The sequence below is a fragment of the Hylobates moloch genome, unplaced genomic scaffold (genome assembly GCF_009828535.3).
Source record: "Hylobates moloch isolate HMO894 unplaced genomic scaffold, HMol_V3 SCAFFOLD_15, whole genome shotgun sequence".
NCBI lineage: Eukaryota > Metazoa > Chordata > Mammalia > Primates > Hylobatidae > Hylobates > Hylobates moloch.
In genome coordinates this window covers 31,125,596-31,142,042 of record NW_026652290.1, presented here as the reverse complement: position 1 = coordinate 31,142,042, position 16,447 = coordinate 31,125,596, and the positions used below count along the sequence as shown (strand labels likewise).

The window sequence follows — 16,447 nt, the reverse complement described above, 5'->3', positions numbered from 1 at the left end:
TTTGAAGAGATGATGATTTTAGATCTTGTGAATTGTTATGTCAGAGGAATATATGCAGAAGAAAACAGGCACCGAAATATTTATTACCAGAGCAAAGTAAATCTGAACACCTAAAAGAATAAGAAAATATCTCATCCTTCTCTCTACTCTGAACTGCCTTGAAAAGAGCAAGAATTTCATACATGAGCCTGTAGCACATTACAAAATCTGAGTATGTATTTGAAATTCAAATGCACACAAAGTTCATGCATTTTATTTTCCAGTTGTTCTCAAGACTCCTAAATAAAGCATTTCCCCTGTGTGGGCGACCCCTGGGTCCCATGTGGGGTCAGTGTTTGGGTCTCTCTGAGAGGATCAGGAAGGCTACTCTTCCAGGAAGGGCTGCAGGGACCCTGGGAACCGGACCAGTCCATCTCACAAGTATGAAGAGAATGTCGGGAGAGGAAGTGGTGGCTATGAGTCAGCATGAGTCATCTCGTTCCAATGAGAATGAAGGCTGAGGTGTGCGCCTTTTTTTTTTCCTTCTTAGTCGTGTGTACATCATTGGGAATGGAGGGAAATAAATGACTGGATGGTCGCTGCTTTTTAAGTTTCAAATTGACATTCTAGGCAAGCGGTGCCTGAGCCCGTGCCTGTCTTCAGATCTTCGCAGCACAGTTCCTGGGAAGGTGGAGCCACCAGCCTCTCCCTGGTGAGTATGTTTCTGTCATTTTTAGGGTCGCTTCTGCAGTTTGCCTTGGAGTCTGAGCTGTGGGAAAGGCTGCTGCGTCCTGGCGAGGACACTGCGTTTCTTTCAGACTTTGAAGATCTGTCGTTTTAGAAAAGTGGCTGCCTCTGTCACCGGCCCCATGGTTACTGTCCTGTAGTGAGACTGTCAGGAGGTGTTTCTCAGTCCTTCATTGTAAGAATGTAGATGCCGGTTGCACATTCTGTTGTCTTGGAAGAGACTGCAATGCTTGGCTAGAAAATAAGCTGCTCGGGACTCCTCTGAGAAGCCAAAGTGAAGCTCAGAGATGGAAGTGGGTATACTTGTGCTAACCCAGGGTTGCTGAGGTTGGGCGAGCTTCCGCTTCTCAGAGGTGGAGGAGAGGCAGCTCCTGAGCCATTTCTGGCCTCGTGGTCAGAGCTGCCCAATTTCAGTGCAAGAAATACCAGAGAGGCAGAACTTTGGCTGCCTTCTCTAAAAGCAGATGAATGATTGCAGGAGCGTATTTTATGTCCTTTCCTTTTCCTTAATGTTGAAAGTCACAAACTGTAGTAAAATCAGGAAGAACATAAAAATGCTGGGGGCTAGCGCTGGGGGTGGGGGACTGGGGAGGACTGAGGAGGGGGCCACTCAGTCTTTGAGGCCTGACTTGATCTTGATAGCTATTTCTCAGGCTGTTAGTATTCCGATGAAGCTTAGCTTTACTGTCAAGTAAAATACAGGAAACATTTTTTTTAATGTTGTTCTAGTTACTGTAAATGAAACGGTTAAAATTTCATAAATACCTTATGATAAACATTTTTCAAATTTGCTTAAAAAGCAACACATCAGTAGGCAGGGTATGACAGGGAGCTTTTTCAGTACAGTCATTTGAGTGTGTGGGCTTCCTGGGTTAATAATGAGTCAGCACCCAATTTCTAAAATTGGAGCAGCTAAGAGAATGTTCAATCTGCTCCTTAGCACAGCACAGTGGCTGGCCGGCCCCCGCCGTAGGAAGGCTTGGCTGGTGGATCTTGGGTTAAAATCGACTTAGGATGCCCCCCTTGTGTAAGTGACCAGCTCCCAGCTTGGGTCCCAGCTCCTCTGGGCTACTGCTGAGAGACCCCCTCTGCTGAGGGATCTGTCTCTAAGGCAGGAGCTAACACATTTGGCTTCCAACCTTTGGCTAATGTTGACGATTTTTAGGTTGTCTTGAGGCAACAGGTTGAACGTGGTTTCTGAAATGAAAAATCTAGTGTTTATTAAGGCTAGGGCAGCTGAGGGCTGAGGCTGCATCTGGAGCCTTGAGATGTTCCGCTTGCATGTCACCCTCGCCGAGGGATTGGGCGGGAGAGTCGGTCACCGAGTGAACTTCAAAGTTGGCGCTCTGCATGTGACGCGTAGCGTGGGAAGATTAAGTCAGCTTAAAATGAGAGAACAAGATTCTAAGGAAGAAAACCTCCCCAGAACCTTACTCTTTTATAGATAAAAGAAGATAAATATTGAGAAAATTAAAAAAGTAAAACGAAATAGTTGGGCTGCAAACCAGCAGCTCTGGGACCAGATGCAGCCCTGGTGAAGGCATCCCCCACCAGGTTCTGTTTGGCCTGCTCAGGATTGTTTTTTTGTGTTGAGATAACTGTGGGTGGGGTCCACACTCTCCGGATCTCAGGCCCTGCCACACCCTGATGCCACAAAGCTTGGAGAGTGCGATTACAGCGAGGCTCAGAAGCCAGGCTGAGGGCCTGCCCGCCTCGTGGGGCTGCCGTGTGGTCCCCATGGGTTAGCATCTGCCCGGCCCCCCGAAAAGGGCCTGGTTGGAGAAGGAACTCCATCAACACTAACTCTGCTAGACTCTCTTATTAATCTGCCCTCTGAAGGCATTTGGGTTTGTGGCCCTTGAGTTAGTTCCATGGCTTTTTCAAGAAAGATCCTGCAGTTCCAACGTGAGCAGCGGTTGTTTCCAAGGCTAACAATTTCGCGCCAACTAGGAGCCTCCACAAGTCAGGTGCCAGGCATTTCTAAGCCAGGAGAGCAGCCCCGCTTGCCTCTGTGGGTGAGTCCTCTCAGGGTGAGACCCTGTCTCCTTGTAAGCACTCGGAGATGTTCCCTGGAGACGGGAGCCAATCAAAGGCAAACTGCCTTAGACAGCTCTTCCGTGCGGTGTGGACACCAACATTCGATCATCCTTGTTTCAGAGGTGCCGGGCCGCAGACATGTGCTTATCACTGGGTCCCACGTCCTTCAATCCTTTAAAGGGTTTTGAGGTGGCTGATTTTTATCCCAGACATTGATCATGTTTTTTTTCATGCAGAATTTGAGCAGTTATCTGGACATTAGGAGTTGAATCACCTCCTACCCATGAGAAACAAGCCTGTGGGGGGACTGATATTATCACTTCTGTTATCAAGAAATAAGGCTGCGGGCATCCCTGAATATAGAGCATTTATTAATCGAACTGTGAAAATGAAACACAGACAGTGATGACAGCTGGAAGTTGGCCAAAGTCCTGTTGTCATGGTGCCCTCAGCCTAGGGACTGGCCTGTGGCTCACTGGCCCTGTCTCCCACTCTCCACCTCTTATCAGCACCTGGACCTGGTGCACCTGGTCTACCTCATGTCCAGTGTTTCCCACAGTACCTGACTGGTATCCCCACCCCTGGTTGTTGTGTGGTGAGCTCGTCCCTATGTTGGCAAGTTACTTAATTCCTTGGTGTCCCGCCTTCCTCATTGTAAAATGAGAACAGTCATAGCACGAATGTCATGAGTTCTTGTGAAGATTTTATGATGAGCACACAAGTTACAAGGAGACACGATAACTGTTACGTACATACTCATTCATTCGGAAATATAACAGACAGCTTAGTGTCTCCACCTGGGGCCCTCTGCCCTGCGGGAATCCATAAAGAATTGATTCTCATCTCCCGGAAGTGAGATCCCGCTTGTGTCATCAATTACATGGCATGTTCTGCATTTACAGGACATTTATTTATTAGGTAAGTGGGGAATCCTCCTTGGTTCTCTCCAGGAAAACCTGGAGTTCTGGATATCGTCATCATCATCATCATCATCATCATTGTCATCATCATTGACAACATTACAATAAGAACTCCCATTGTATTCAGCCCTAACCGTATGGTAGCAACTTTATGGTATTCCCTTTAACCTCCCCCCATCCCAATATCCATCCTGGAAGATGGGAAGGATGATAGGTTTATTGACTCACTCAAGGCGGTGGGACTCTCCAGCAGGTATCAGGCACAGCATCTGCTTTGAAGAACGCATCGGCGACAGGGGAGCCCCTTGCACTCGCTCAGGACAGGAGAGTCAGGAAAAGCAGCAGATCTGCAGGGCTTTGTGTGTAATCCAACCAGACTGATGCCACAGGCCAGGAAACCGAGGACGGTTGGCTTCAGACCTACCCTGGAGTGGAAGCAGCTGGATTCTGTCCTCAGGCTTCCTGTCTAAAGGCAGCTAGAGTAAATTTCTAGTCATCTAGATTCTGGTTATTTGGAAATCATCACAGTATCTGGAGATGACTCATATTGAAAAAAATTAAATAAGATACACTTAAAACTTAACCCAGGGTGAACATAACATGGCCTTTCCTTGTCATTTCTGAAGAAGATCATTCAAGTTTGTGCAGTGCCTTAGAAGCCAGATGCTCTCTTCCATTCTGCCAGGGTCCTAAAGAAGTACTACTGTGTCTTTTAGATCACTCTGCCTTGATCACCCTGTCCCGTCACGCTGCTATTTCACCTGTCGGTGAAATACCTGGTATCGGCCTGCCAGCCTGAAGCACTGAATGCTTTATGTGTCTCCATCGTGATTGTTTAGGCTTTGAATGCCGAGAAGTATCTGCACTTTGTTGGTCAATTGTAGATGGTGCTAATTTGTGGGGAGTTTTTCCTTCAACTTCCCCTTGTGCCATAATCCAGAGGACCTCCCTCTGCCCCCAGTGCTGTAGGCTAGGCAGCTATGGGCCTGGCTCAGGGATGTCAGGCAAGGATTGGACTCTCTATAGGTTCTGAAGGGTTCTGGTTAGATCACAGAGCTCAGGCAAGGAAAAACCAACAATAGATCAGAAGGAAGTTGGGCCCTCAGGAAGGAGAAGTGGGCAGGATGCTTGGTGGTGTCAGAGGATTCCTTCGGATTAAAAAAATAGATGTTATTGCACTTTGTGTAATCAGAAAAGCTAAGGGTGACAGCAGATCTTATCCATTGTGGTTTTCCTGCTTATCTTTTGCTTTTAGGAGTGATAACCCTGCGAGTGAGGGCTTCTGCTACAGGGTCTTGTAGCTCTTCTCTTCATCCTGCCCTTTAAAACATTTATTGGACTAAAAATCACAGGATTTTTAATGGTGACAGAAAATGTATTATTTCAGCTATTCTCACTGGACAAATCACTTATGGAGTGTTGATTAATAAATTGATAAGTTTCTATCAATTCAGCCAGATACAAGGGAAAATGTATAAAATAGCAAGTGCTCCAAAAAGAGTCAGGCTTAATTTCTCTTGCACAGAAAAAGGATTCTATTGCTCTTTCTGTTCCGTCCTCAAACAGGAAGCAGGTTTTCTGGGACAAGGGTCAACAGGCAGCCAGTTCATCCATCTGCCTACTCTGTCATCCTTAGCACTGGCTTCCTTCCTCCAAGTTATCTTATGCTTCAAGAAGGCTGCTGGAGCTCCTACCATCACTTCTGCATTCCAGACAGAAGAGAGGAAGGAAGTGGGGGGCAAAAGGCAAAGCCTCCTAGATGTCAGACTCCTCTGCAGGCCTTTCCTTGAATTCCCAGCTAACCCTTTCAGCCTAGTCTTTCACTGGCCACCCTATTTGTAAAGGAGCTGGAGGAGGAAGATGGAGGAGTGAGGCAAGGCCCTGAGATGCTGCAGAGCAAGGGGCACACATGAGGGGACTCAGGTTCAAAGTGAAATAGCAGCAAGCGCCCTCCCTCCAAAACCCACCACCTCCTTATGAATCCCTTTGGCCTTGATTATGCCAGTAGATAATGGGTATGTGACAGTTTTAGCTTCTCTGGCCTTTGATCAGGTTGAATTACGTGAATAGACTCCCATGTCCTTGGAGATGAACCTGCTCTAAAAATTCTAAGCAACCAGCCATTTGGCTCTTTGCTGGAAAGTAGCCTGGCTTTTGAAGCCAAGCTGGACAGTTTCCTTGCTGCACCTCAGGACTCAAAGGACATGGTCCTGACTCAGGAAGAGCTGACTTTGAGGGAAGGGGTGAGTCACGAGCCCAAGCACAGCAGAGATTCTTGGTGTGTGCTGCAGAAGGTGAGAGTAGCCCCCATCTCCCTGTGCCAGTCTCCTGGGGGGAATTTTTGATGGCCTTACATAATTGGGCTTATATATGTTTCACTAGAAAGACAAAAAAAGGTGAGACCTTGTCTGCCAATTCACTACCACCTCCTTGGCGTCTAAGAGCTAGGCTGTTTGTTCAAAGCTAGGCTCCTTTGTGTATTAACAGTGTGACCCTGGGCATCATCCTCAACCCCTCTTTGTCCCAATTCCACATCCGAATGATGGGGATGATAATGGTAGTCTCTGCCACATATGGTTCTGGGGACTAAGTGAGGCCACATGTGCAAAGGATCCGGAACAGTGCCTGGCCCCAAGTCATCCCTCAGTCAACAGAACAGTGTTTGGATTGTCCTTATTACTTTATTGGATACATGATAAATACTGGTTAAATGCATGAATGAAAAGAAATTCTACTTGATTTTAATACAAACATCAAACAAGTGACTTCTGTCCCTTTGAATACCCTCCTCCAAGTGGTCCAAAGTCCTTGAAGCTACCATCTCCTTGGTACCCTTCCTGATGTTTCCGGTGTGGGCAATGTGGTTACTTCACCAAGTAGACCCTGGTTACAGAGAAGTTAAGTGATTTGTCCCCAGGCCCACTCACAGGACAGAGTACTATACAATATCAGTCTGGTTGTCTTCAGCACTCTGTTGTAGAGACTTCCAGTATGCATTCTCTTCTGCTTCCTCTGTTGTCAACCACAACCCTGTGTTCTTAGGGACAACAGTGTGCCCAGTTAAAAAATGCTATTTCCTAGTCTCCTTTACAGATAGGGTGGCCAATGAAAGATATAGGCTGAAAGGGTCAGCTGGGGATTCTAGAAAACTCTCTAAAGGAGACTGACATGTAATAGGCTTAGGCTTTTGCACCTGAATTCTCTCCTTCCCCGTGTCTGGAATGCAGACATGATGGCTGGAGCTCCAGCAGCCTTCATGAAGCCATAAGACAATGTGGAGGAAGGAAACCAGTGCTAAGGATGGCAGAGCAGGCAGATGGTCACAGGTCTTTGGGTGACCAGCTATTTTGCCTGGAGATTTGACTATTTTTGGAGCCGGATGCAGAGGGAGGTGGGAAAAATATTCCTGCTGAAATTCAATCTGTAGGAGTATTTTTCAGGGTGTCAGGGTCACCTCTGTGTGGAGCTGCCTTTCAGGTCTCTGGTATAGGGGGCAAGGGTCAAGCCCTCATGGTGTCGCCCAGGGACCCCAGGTTCTTTGGTCTTTGCAGACCACTTTCTTATGAAAAAGCAGAGTGTGACTGCTCTGGCAGAAAGATAAATGTCATTCAGGCTGATTCATTGTTATACATTCATTTTCATTTATTTGTGGTTTTCCTCTGATTTTAAAATAAATCAAAATTAAAACACTTTTGCAGGCCCCTACCAGTATCATGGGCCCCATGCACTGTGCCCAGTGTGCCCAGTGGACATGTAGGCCCCAGGAGAGCGGAGAGCAATCACAGTAGGACTTGCCCTGGCCAACATAGGCTGGTCTCTCTAGGGGCAGCTTCGGAATTGTGGATTACCCAGAGCTGCATGCCAGGAAATGTGGACCTAACTCTTGCCTCTGAGGAAGGCAGGCAGGCTTGGTTTCATGTACTGTTGATGAGCCTGACATCCTCAATGCTCACTCGAGCTTTGGAAATGACAAGCAGGATTTTCAGAACAGGATTCTCTGTCCTGTCCCTGTTTTAATTTCAGCCTCCTTATTCCCCGTATAATAATTCCCCATACTGGCTCAGTTATTTGTTTAGCAGGTAGGAATTCCAGTCTATAATGCCAAGGTATCAAAATGTGACATACCTTTACTCTAGAAATCTCTAAATTATATTAAATCTGCTCCAAGTTCACACTGCCCTACCTCACCGTCTCTGCCTGGTTATTGGGAGATTCAAATTCTGTCATTATTGGGGATCCTTGCTTGTCACAATGCTCCAGATGTCATCAAACAAACTTGGGCTCAGGTGATGCCAGGAAACCTGGGTGGGAGCGTCCATTGTTTGCAGTGGCTGCTACCATTGCAACTTTGACCCCTGGAGCCTCAGGGTGTGGGGGCCTCCGGGAGCTGCTCAGGGCCTGCTCCAGCTGGGGTGGTCCCCACACCTCTCATGATCTGTCCTCTAACTATAGGCTCTGCTGCTGGAAATGTGTCGCTGCTCTCATGGCCACGGCGTGAGCTCCCAGTCTCAGCAAATGCACCCAGCAATGTCTGATTGATAGGGCACCCTCTGTGGGCCTTGTCCTGCTTGCTGCTAGCTGCTGCTGGGCCTCTCTTAGCCTGGGCCTCCTGTCTTAGTCTGAAGGCTAAGAGACAGCAGTGACAGCAGAGGAGGCAGTAACAGAAAACTCTCCGAGGACCCCGGGGAACTTACAAAGTGGCTTCCCAAACTCTCTAGTGCAGCACTGTCTGATAGAACCTTCTGCAAGGATGGAAAAGTTCTGTATCTGTGCTGGTCAATGCAGTGGCCACAAGTCACATGTGGCTGCTAAGCAACTGAAATGTGGCTACTGTGACTAGGAACTGGATTGAAAGTTTTATCTAATTTCAATTAATTTTAATTTAAATGCCCACAACTGCATGTGGCATGTAGCTACCAGGTTGGACAGCACACATGTGGAATGCAGACTCCTGATCTGGGAGCCTTAAAAGATGAGCCGTCACTCTGATGAGGTGGAGGGCCTGAATTGAGCCCTGCAGTGGCTTGGCAGGTCTTCAGAGGGGCTGGTGACCCCTCCAAGGTGCATAGCCCCTGGGCTAGGAGCAGTGGCTAGTCAGGTTGGGGTCCCTGGCCTCTGCCATGAGTGGCCACTAGTGGAAGCCTCAATGTCTCCACCTCCAGTGGGCTCGCAGGCCTCACATGCCCATGCCAGGGTAGGGAGCCTGTTGAAGAGGATGCCCTGGCACCAAGAGCATCTCTGCTGTTTGTCCTGAGGGTTCCCTTGGGCTGGGGGCCTCAGGTGCAGGGCACATGCAGCCAGACTGTCCAGCCTTGTGGTATTTGCACATGAACTTTCCTGCGTGGGGATAGACAGCCTTATCCTTGTTTGTGTAAAGCCATTCCAGGAACTATTAATAGTCAGACTGGCATAAAGAAGCCTCAGGCTTGGTTCTTGTTAGTGTCCTACGAATCCCCCAAACTTTATTCTTTTGGCTTAAGGGAGAAGGATTACACTATGTTCAGGCACAATTGACAAGAAACATACAAGCTGTGCGGAGATGGGCAGACCCGGGGCCCCAGGCCTGAGCCTTTTTTCTCTCCCATGCCCTGCCTGCTCAAGTTACCTTGAGCACAAATGATGTCCTTCCGTGTGTGGGATCACAGACTGAGACATGGGGCTGTTCCTCGCCTGAAGTCACCCCTCAAGTTCCCCACGTGATTTTACTCCTGGCTCCTCCCCAGTTTGCTGTAGTTTGCTGGACCATGTGACCTTGGAGGGGCTCACAAGGCACAATGTTGAAGCCACCGCCAGGGCTGAGCCTCAGCTCAGCCAGCTACTTAATGCATGCATGGCAAGTTACTTAACACCTACTGACCTCAGTTTCCTCACCCGTAAACTAGAAATAGAGGAACAGTTACCACAGAGAGTTGTTCTGAGGATGCAAAGAGTTCTTGCATGAAAAGTTCTTAGGAAAGTGCTGCACATAGTAGGTATTCGATAGCATTAGCTATTTAGATTGGAATTAGTGGATTTTTGCCATTTACTCCTGACCGTAGGAGCTATTCTCTGGGCCCCAGATCTCCATTCCAGCAATGATCTCTCTCCTCCAACTCTGGCATTGGAAGAGTACCACAATCCTGCCTCCATGTTTCATTTGCTGACACCCAGAGGCAGCATTAGGTGTAGAGTGCTGGACATCTAAGGGAAGAGGTTCAATTGTCCATCTGTTTAGTTATTTACTTATTATTCAATGAATGTTAATTGAGACCAGTCAGGGCAGGTGAGAAGCAGTGCGGTTGTGAGGAGCGCTGTTAGTAGGGGAGATGCGGGTGCTGGTGTGCTTCCTTGTATGAATATGGCAGCTAGTGCAGGGTCATGAAGAGGGAATCAGGGACGCTCTGGGGATGTTAAAAACTCTGTTGATGTGGAATCAGAATCCCTGGGCCAGTCCTGCCTTCCTCTTGCTAGCTGTGTGGCCATCTTCGAGGGTCCTCTTTGATCCTCCGTGATACATGGGCGAGGTGACCCACAGTGGCGGATGCTTAACCGTCCAACATGGAGTCATCATCATTACTTAGACACCCTTCATTTGGAATCACGATTCTCAGTGTGAAGGGCACTTCCCACCGTAGAAGGCCCTCTCTATGAGCCCTCAGAGGGCTGTCTAATCCATAAGCCCTTTCCTTCCCACAGAGGCAGCCCAGTGCATCACTGCAAAGCGCCAGCTGAGAAGACGTTCTATAAATTATCCAAAGCCTATTCTCTGGCATATCCATGTTTTGGACCTAGCTCTGCCCCCAAAGTCATATAAGCATAGCCATGATGGGAAGGATGGTCATAACTCAACATGCCCATTCATATTCCTTGAGCACGTATTCTGTCCAATAAACTGCTGAGTTATTGCGTGAGCCCCAGCTCCTTCCACACCAAAGCCCTTCCAACTGCATGGACCTTACCACTTCTGTTCAAGCTCTTCCTTCTTCTCATGGTTCCTGGAAAGATTCTTTACGTGCTGAGGTGTTCAGCTACCCTTGACCTTGTGCTGCCTTCCACAGCATCTACTTGGCAACTTTCCAATGTCCCTCTTCAGGTGGGTACAGTGACCTCCTTTGTCTGGTTTTTGGCAACCATACCCATCTGTTGGACCTGGGCACTGCACTCACAGCCAGCTGACCTCCCTGCCTCTCTGTGGGAATGTGCTGCAAAGCCACATCTTTCTAATTCTGTATATATATATATACATATCTCTTTTAGAGACAAGATCTCACTCTATCGCTCGGGCTGGAGTACAGTGAAGCAATCATAGCATAGCTCACTGCAGCCTTGAACTTCTGAGCTCAAGTGACCCTTGACCTCAGCCTCCTGAAAAGCTGGGACTACAGACATGTGGCACCATGCCTGGCTAATTTTAAAATATTTTTTGATAGAGACCGGGGTCTCACTGTGTTGTCCAGGCTGGTCTCAAACTCCTGTCCTCCAGTGATCCTCCCACCTCTGCTTCTCAAAGTGCTGGGATCATTCTGAATATGAGGTGGTGACTTTAAAAAAAAAACACTTTTTTTTTTAACCTAAGTAGAACTTCATATTATTATTGGTGTTGTCTTTTAGATTTAGCCCATGTATTCTCTAATACAAAACATGAAGCTTCATGTCATCTGTAACTTGGAGTGGTATCCCCTTTGCATCTTCACCAGAAGACCACTTGGATCAGTGAAGACCAAGAGCAGAGACCTGTGACATCCACTAGCGATTGTCTTCACTGTTGCCACTATCCCAGTGCTCTCGGGCACTGCATTGAACACAAATAGCTCCCCTTGCTGCACAAGTTTCACTGATGGAGGTAAAGGGGGTTATGAAACGTATCATATGACCAAATATGTGATAGTGATCCCACAGACAAATGGAGTGTGTGGGGATGATTTAGACGCTCAGCCAGCCTTCTCTTGATGGATACCCATCCTTCTCTGCCGTTCTCTCTTTCCTCCATCCTCAAGCACAGGGAGCTTTTGGTGAGGTTAGCTAACTTCAGGGCAGCTGTGAATTAGATACTGGCTGTAAGTTACCTCCAACATCCAGAGCATTTAAACGCTTGGCTGTCAATGATTGTCATTTTCATTGTTTACACATAGTCACATCCTCAGTTTGTGGGGTGGATGCATTTGATTCAATTCAGATATGCCTTTCAAGCTGGCCCTGCTGAGCTGGGCCTGAAAGGCACATGGCTCATCTCATCTGCATGTGACAGTCTCTTTGAAGTCCCCAGAAGTGCCTACTCAGAGTCATGCTGGGGAGGGAAGAGGTAAGGCACAGAATGAGTACAGACTGCCACCCAGCCGCAGGAAAGGTGACTGCACACCAGAGGTTCCTGGTAAGGAGGTGACTCACCCACGACTGTCTCACCTGTCCAAAGTGTGTGTCACCTGCTCTGTGTTCACCCACTGGGTTCATCAGAGGGGCACTGGGACAAAACAGGAATGTCACTGGAGAGGGGAACAAAGGCTGCCCGCAAGTCCTTCCCTGCCCTTTAGAGTAATGCAGGCCCTGTCAGCACATCCTCACCCCCACCTGCACTCTGCTTGCCAGAATTATCAGAATCTCTGAATTCTAATTTCAACCATTCTCTGTGAAAATGAAAAGTTAGTGGCAGGCAATGGACACCCTATTGAAATAGAAATTGTTCTTCATATGTCAGAAAATAGTCCCAGAGTAATCTTGGAGTAATCTGAGCAAACTGATTCAAAGGGTTATTACAATTTCTTAGTCTTCTACTGCTGCAAAAGTGGCATTCTTTGATTCTCATGTTTGAGGTTCTAATTGCTACCTCATGCCGTACTTACAAGAGATCAGCCAGGCTGCTTACACTGTGTGTAGTCAATCAATGTTATTCTGAAGGGCCTCCTGGAAGCAGTAGGGATTGGAGAATGTATGTCTTTTAACATGATCATTCCCATCCTATGGGGGTTGAGCACTCTTAACTCATGTTGCAGATGAGTAAACTGAGGCTTTTGAGAGTTTGAGGGTGCACGGCTTGAGGTAGAGGTGGAATTCCCAGCTTCATCCAAGAAACCACGAATCTCCATTGGCTTGCACACATCCAGGTTTGCTGGATCCTACTTTCCAAGACCACATGCAGATTAGAAGCCTTCAAACAAATTATTTCCAAGGGAGGGCATCTTTCTTTGTAACTCCTACTCTGGCAATTCTCCATGGCCTTAGGGAGTCCAGCCGGAAGCTCTGCGATGAGTCCTGGGGAACTCTTTTGCCCAGGCAGGTGCTGTAGGTACTCATCTGGAAAAAGGCACTCATGACAGATGGTGCCAACCTTCCGCGGATGCTTTTCAGCATCTCTTGGGATGAGGATACAGAATTTCTCTTTCACCCTGTAAATGTGGTAAATGAGGGAATAGAATTTCCAGCTTTAATTTTTCTGAATAGGATTCAAAAATGAAACTGTATAAAAAGATATCCAGTGAAAAACACATACCCATCCCCATCTCCCATCCAGTTCCCTCCATAACCCTTTTCTTAGTTTCTTATATGTCCTTTCAGAGTTTCTTTGTGCAAATACAGTATAAGCAAAAAAGAACGGGCCTTTTTCTTTTCTTCCTTACGTTCCACAAAATCTATCAAAATGAGCTTTTGTTTTGTTTTGTTTTGTTTTGTTTGAGACAGCATCTCACTCTGTCGCCCAGGCTGGAGTGCAGTGGCACGATCATGGTTCACTGCAGCCTCGACCTCCCCAGGCTCAGGTGATCCTCCCATCTCAGCCTTCTGAGTTGCTGGGACTACAAGCATGCACCACCATGCCTGGCTAGTTTTTCTATTTTTTGTAGGGACAGGGTTTTGCTGTGTTGCCCAGGCTGGTCTCAATCTTCTGAACACAAGCAATCTGCCTGTCTCAGCCTCACAATGTTTTTTTTAATGTTAAACCTCTTTTTGTGTTGAGAGGCCTGGCTTGTGTGTTTGAGCACAGCTGCCTACCTTAACAGCTGTAAATGTCAGGGCTCCAGGAGGGCTGGCTGGGTCTCCCCTCCTCCCCCGTAGGGTGGGTGGGGCCCTGAGCTTATCCAGGCATCCCCAGGGGAAGTGCGGATGGATGGATGGATGGGCAGGCCCTGGCCTTTAGGGAATGCACCCTGTGTGGTCTTCCAGCCCCAGCAAAGTCCCAGGGGGTCCGAGCAGGAAGTCGCCATCCTCAGGGGGTCCGAGTGGGGAGTCGCCATCCTCAGGGTCAGCCGTGGTTTCGAATTGAGCACCCGGGGGCAGAGACTCCGTTCCCCTGGGGGACAATCTGATAGCCAGAAATGAGAGCAGTGACTTGGATGCTGTGTGATTCAGGAGGGTCCCAGTCCCTCAGAGTCGCCTGGACACCAGATTGTGTTTACAAAACAGATGGATGAGGAAATGGAGATTGGGTCTTCAAAAGAATTAATCTCAGATTTATTTATTTTAAAAATTTTAATTTTTCCCAAAGACCCTTTCCAAGTCAAGAATTATTTTAAAAACAAGCCTAGCAAAGGCAAATGCTGTCTGTGGCAGAAGGCACCGCAAGGAGCTGAGGCTGACTTACGTTTCTCCTCTGGGCTAGGTGCGCCTCTCAGGAGTTCACACACTTTAACCCCCTTAGGAACCCTACATGATCATCCCCATTTCTTAAAGAGGAAGCAGAGCCAGCTAACAAGTGGGGGAGCCACAGTTCCAGCCCAGGTGTCACTGGGCCCTGCCTGCCCCAGCCGGCTCCTCAGGAGCACACGGCACCCCATGCGTGTGCAGGGGACAGCTGTCCTTCAGGAACAGCCCCAGGGCCTACGGGACTTCCTGGGGTTTACCCTCAGAGCACCCATGAGGTTAGAATCAGAAAGTCTGGGAGTCAGGAGACACAGGGCAGCTGGAGGTCTTTACTGAGGCACAGCAGCCCCGTCTAGAGGCCTCCCTGAGAGGCACTTCCTGAGGAGTCTGGTGGATTTTGAGCTGCTTTTTAAACAACCTTCTCCTTAGCACAGACACTGACACTGAAGGGAAAGAAAGCAAATGGTCCATTCTTAGTGGGAAGGCAACTTGCTTTCAGGAGAACGAGTTTGGGGGAAGAGGACTGGTAGAAGACACGACTAAGAAAGTGAGTAGGAGTCCAGACGTGTGTGATTCATCCTTTAGGGCCTCCGTGTGTGATGGGTTGACTTGTGTCTCCCAAAATTCACATGTGGACGTCCTCGCCCCTGGCAGCTCAGACGTGACCTTATTTGGAAACAGTGCCATTGCCGATGTAATTAGTTCAAATGAGGTCATGCTGGAGTCGGGTGGGCCCCTCATCCCATACCACTGGTGTCCTTATAAGAAGGGGAAATTTCAAGACAGACACACACTCAGGGAGTACACCATGTGAAGACTGGACTTACACAGCTACACCACCAGAAGCCAAGAGAGAGGCTAGAATACAGCCTTCCCTTTGGAGGCAGCCTGGCCCAGTGGGCACTGTGATCTCAGACTTCCAGCCTTCAGAACTGTGAGACAATATTTTATTGTTTAAGCCACTTATTTTTTGGTACTTTCTTACGGCAGCCCTAGCAGATGCTAATCTAGCGTGCATCCTGACAGAGTTTTGAAGGGGGCTCCTCAAGTCCCAGGTCCAGCTTGGTGTGGTTCAGCTACTCGAGAGACATCTGCTGCTGATGGATGAGCAGTCAACCTGGACGCAGGAAATCATTTTTTATTTGGGTGAATACAATATTCTCCTTTTGTTTTAACTTTTCCTAAAAGTTAAATCAAGGTTCAAAAGAAAATCAAGGTTCAAAAGAAAAATTTGGTCTTTACATGCGCTAAAAAGAAAAAAAACAAAAAGAAAGACTCATTTCATCTTTATATGGGATGTGATCCATGCTCTGGTGGGCTGCAGAGTGTGTCTCTGTGCGGGTCCCTATATTCCGTGTGAGGTTGGCGGCCGAGCCATGGTTCCCATGTGAGCAGGACAGCACAGTTTCACCTCACACCAAGAACCTCGCCCGAACATGGAACTTTCACCCACATTGCCATTTTCCCGCTCCCTTTCCCCCCTTCAAGGTTCCCACTTGTCTCTCCAAATTGAAATTTACAAAGAGAGGAGATGGAGGCTCCCAAGTGGCCACAAAGTCACATTTTATGTGAGACCTTTTTGCCTCATTTGCTAGTTATTGAACAAAGGTGACTCTGAACCTAGCAGAAGCACGGGTTCAACACACAGTTCAGAAAAACAGGAACCATCAATTCATAAGAACTTAAAGAAAAAAATAGTTTAAAGAACTGAGAAGTTGCCACATTATAGTGAAAGAATGTTGGGTTTTGGAAATGACAAAAACGAGCAATCTTCACCTCGAAAATCCGGTGGAGTCAGTTACACAAGACATAACCGCACACAAACATGGCATTTCTGATAATATAATGGCATTTACAGTCAAGAAGCTTCTTTCAGAGTATTTCATGGAAAGTTATTTTAGTAGCAAGGGTAGCCTTAAGCAGTGAGTATTTGTCAAGAGAGTGAAACCTTGACTTCAAAGTCAAGAGGCGGAGGAGTGAGGACTCAGATCTGGAGGCGACCTGCAGGGCGGGTGCCCACACACAGGTGCCCCAGCTGTGGACATCCCACGTGCACGGGAGTGGGCCAAAGAGAGGCCCATGGATCCCTGCCCACCTCAGAAATGTGAGCAGGCAGCTGGGGGGCATTTGGACTCTAGCCGGGACAGCCTAGTGGCCGGGCAGGGGATGCAGGCACCACAGGTCACAGTAGTTTGCTACGAGCATCAGCTTTT

At 47.9% G+C, this 16,447-nt stretch overlaps 1 long non-coding RNA gene across 1 annotated transcript in view; it reads left to right on the top strand.

Moving 5' to 3' along the window:
* The first annotated feature begins 398 nt into the window (after positions 1-398).
* LOC116483215 (uncharacterized) overlaps positions 399-16,447 on the top strand; it is a 265,660-nt gene continuing 249,611 nt past the window's right edge. The window contains exon 1 of the long non-coding RNA XR_009210017.1: positions 399-691. This is a non-coding gene — a long non-coding RNA (uncharacterized LOC116483215). The remainder of the gene's footprint in view (positions 692-16,447) is intronic.